Source organism: Oreochromis niloticus, linkage group LG11, assembly GCF_001858045.2.
Source record: "Oreochromis niloticus isolate F11D_XX linkage group LG11, O_niloticus_UMD_NMBU, whole genome shotgun sequence".
NCBI classification, from domain to species: Eukaryota; Metazoa; Chordata; class Actinopteri; order Cichliformes; family Cichlidae; genus Oreochromis; species Oreochromis niloticus.
Genome location: NC_031976.2, coordinates 11,770,328 through 11,774,420, shown reverse-complemented (window position 1 = coordinate 11,774,420; position 4,093 = coordinate 11,770,328).

Sequence of the window (4,093 nt, the reverse complement as noted above, 5' to 3'; positions counted from 1 at the left end):
CTGGTCATTTTGTATTTTTTTTAATACCTTTTTCAAAATGACGTATACTCTTACTATAGCAGATCAACCGAGTTCAAGACTTTAAATGAGACTGGATGGATAAATCTCAGCTAAGAGACCAGCAGATACCCTCTGGTCTATATCAACACATTTTCATCCTGTATGATAACACATGCCACCATTTTTTAATAAAGAGAAATTTTAGCTGAAATTCTTATTTCATATGTGTGACATAGGTGTACTTGCTGTAATCATGCAGAAAACTGTTAGAATAGAAAGTGAAAAACTGACTCCAACAGAGAGCTACAATATTCTTGTGTATTCGATGAGCCTCCAACCAGGAAGCATGTTATCAGTTTCATTCATACTGTCCTCAAGTGCAGCTTAAGGATGATCTCTCTTAATCCAACAACAGATGAAACTTAGGTTAATGAAACTGCGTAACAATCAGTCAAACAATATCACCAATGAGTATTTCATTCATTACATTAAATTCATTGAGTTGTCTGATCATTCAACATGTTTTCAATGTGAACAACAGAGGTGTACCAAATTATTACTTAAGGTTATATAACCATGTTGTGTTATATTGCATTGGTCCTTCTTGTGTTCTGCACACGAAAACAGAGTGGTGACAGTTCTGTGACGGCACATCAAAGTCAGTCACTTGAATATGAATGAATGTTGTGAATGTTAGCACGTAATAGAGCAGGCAACATTCTGAGCTGTAATTGTGTATAAAGGAAAAAATGGAAAGTATCTTTCATTATAAGTTTGTGAAAATTCAACTCCAAGCATGTGTGATTCTTCTTCTTCTTCCTGCTGTTCCCACAGAAGCCCCACAGCAGCCTGAGCAGGGCCCACTTCCTTTCTCAATTCATCTCTCACACATCTTTGCACTTTTTTTTAACAAATCAATGAGGTAATAACTGCACACAGCAGTCTGTGGAGGTCATTAAGGTATCTGGTAATCGACTGTTCATATACTGCACTACCACATTTTTTGATTTTTGATTTTTAAATGTGATGTGTCCGTAAGTCTGCAAATTAGTTTTAAAAACTGTAATTACACTGCCTGGCCAAAAAAAGGTAACCACCTGGATTTAACTAAGCAAATAGGTACGAGCCCTCCTATTGGATAATTACTGCATGGGCGATTATCTTTCAGCTGGCAACAAGCTGTTTAACCCCAACTGGTGCAATGAGTTGCTTCTCATTTCATAAACAACCATGTCGAAAGACGCATCTCGTGGTCGTGGAAAAGATGTTAGTGTTTGGAAAGGGTCAAGTCATTGGCATGCATCAAGCAGAGGAAACATCTAAGGAGATTGCAGAAACTCCTAAAATTGGAAGGATAGTGGGGACCAGAGATGGGCAGTAACGCGTTACTTGTAACGCGTTACTGTAATCTGATTACAGTAACGCGTAATCTGATTACTTTTTGTAGCAGACAAGTTCCAACTTGTCTGCTACATCCTGCTGCTGTGACTGCCTTGAGCGACTCCTCCATCACCCTCAGTGGATCCACACCTAGACAGTGGATCTCCTGAGCATTTCCCTCCTTCATAAGGACGTTACTTTCACGTAGGAACGCTGCGTTACTGCGTTACTAAAACCGTGATTTTTTGCGAGAACGTCTCATGACAGTGACGTAAGCGAGTGCGACGTTCGTGACAACAGCTGTCTGCAGATCATAATATATCGAGTGCGGGACAGAGTGTAGCATGCAGCGTTTAAAGCGTGGAAGTACTGACCTTATTTTGAGTTTGATTCCATAAAAAGTGACAAAAACATTAGTGTCCGTTGTGGGTGGGAAGAAAACTTCTTTTTACAGCGAAAAAACCCTAAACTTCCAAGCAAGCACCGAGTGTACTACGACGTAATGTGAAATTCACAGAGAAACTCGCGGATTCTTCCACTGACCGCTGCAGCACACCTGCACCAGGGTAAACCTCCGCCTACCCCAGTCCTGCTTTACAGGTGAAAATAGAGCAACAGGACCGCTAGTCTTTGATTTTATTTATTTTCTGCTGTGTTTTACTTGCATCTATTTGAAAGAGTGAGTGTAAACACAATAAAATATTTTATTTTATGTGCTGGAATGTGCAGAAAATAGGTTTAAATGTTAAACAAATTTCTTCCAGTCAGAGAATGTTGCATATAATTTAATTTTTGCTTGATGCATAAAGTTAAAAGATTAAAACTAATAAAACAAGTTTTAAAAAGAGACTTTTCCATTTGATTACATTTTGTATGATGAATTATGCAGAAAAAGTAGAATTGGGCTGAAAGATCTATCGCTTTATCGCCTATTCAGGTTGTAAATCGTGTTTTTAAAAAGTAACTAAGTAATTGATTACTTTTGAAAATAAGTAATCAGTAAAGTAACGGGATTACTTTTGGGGGGAAGTAATCAGTAATTAGTAACTGATTACTTTTTTCAAGTAACTTGACCAACACTGGTGGGGACCCATTGTCTTCAAGGAAGAAACGTGGCCGGAAAAATTGAGTGTGATCAGCAATCACTTAAATGTTTGGTGAAATCAAATTGAAGAAAAACAACAGTAGAACTCAGGGCTATGTTTAATAGTGAAAATAAGAGCATTTCCACAGACGCAATGCCAAAGGAACTCAACAGATTGGGACTGAACAGCTGTGTAGCCGCAAAAAAAAAAAACACTAATCAGTGAGGCAAACCGGGGAAAAAAGGCTTCAATTTGCTAGGGAGCATAAAGATTGGACTGTGGATCAATGGAAGAAGGTCATGTGGTCTGATGAGTCCAGATTTACCCTGTTCCAGAGTGATGGGCGCAACAGGGTACGAAGAGAGGCAGATGAAGTGATGCACCCATCATGCCTACTGTACAAGTCTGTGGGGGCAGTGCTACAATCTGGGGTTGCTGCAGTTGCTCAAGTCTAGATTCAGCAACAGTATGTGCTTCAAGAATGAGGTCAGCTGACTACCTGACTATACTGAATGACCAGGTTATTCCATCAATGGGTTTTTTTCTTCCCTGATGGCACGGGCATATTCCAAATCGACAATGCCAGGATTCATAGGGCTCAAATTGTGAATGAGTGGTTCTGGGAGCATGAGACATCATTTTCACACATGGATTGGCCACCACAGAGTCCAGACCTTAACCCCATTGAGAATATTTGGGATGTGCTGGAGAAGGCTTTATGCAGTGGTCAGACTCTGTCACGGCTGTGGCAGCAGTCGTGTGGTATATTGAGAATGAGGACCCAAAATGCTGGCACTAGCTGTGATGCAGACGGTGTACACAACAAAAGCGAGGGCAAAACCAAAACATAACCTAAACTGGGAACAACTAAAGAACAAACCTGAAAGCACACAAACACGGGACGAAGAGCAGAAATGTCACGGAGAATGCTGAGCAGAGAGACGCAGAAATTACACTAGGTTACACAGACGCCACGACAAGGAACACAGGCAGGCACACACTATAAATACACACAAGGTAACGAGGGAATGACACACCAGAGGGGAACACAGCTGAACCTAATTAGACAAGACAAGGAAGTAAAACAGAACACACTAACATGATACAGGGCCTTCAAAGTAAAACGGGAAATTCACAAACTGTACTACAACACAAACTCAGGGGCACGAACAGTGCAGGGGAGAGAACACAGGTAGAAATAATAAAACACTAAACACAAGAACCAAACCCTAACGGTGCGTTCACACCGACCAATCAGAGGCAACCAAAAAGCACCAGACGCCCCTAGCTAGTCGCGTGCACATTCGCACCTCGAAGCACGTCCAAAGCGAACTGGTCGCGCTTTAAAATATGCAACTTTAACGCATGTGAAGCGGAAGTGTGGGAGGAAGTAGTGCCAGACAGTATGTTAGCAAGATGGCAGCTGTCGATCTAGCGTTTGAAGAGTCTCCCTTCTCTATTAACTGTGGAGAGCAGAGCAGCGGCGTAAAGCACCTCCTCACCGTACCTGGGTCCATCAGGTCCTCCACAAGCGTGAGCAGTTTGGTGAGTTTCACCACTTGCTCCAGGAGCTGCGTCTGGATGACGACCGCTCTCAGCGGCACCACCGTCTGTCCCTCGCCCAGTTT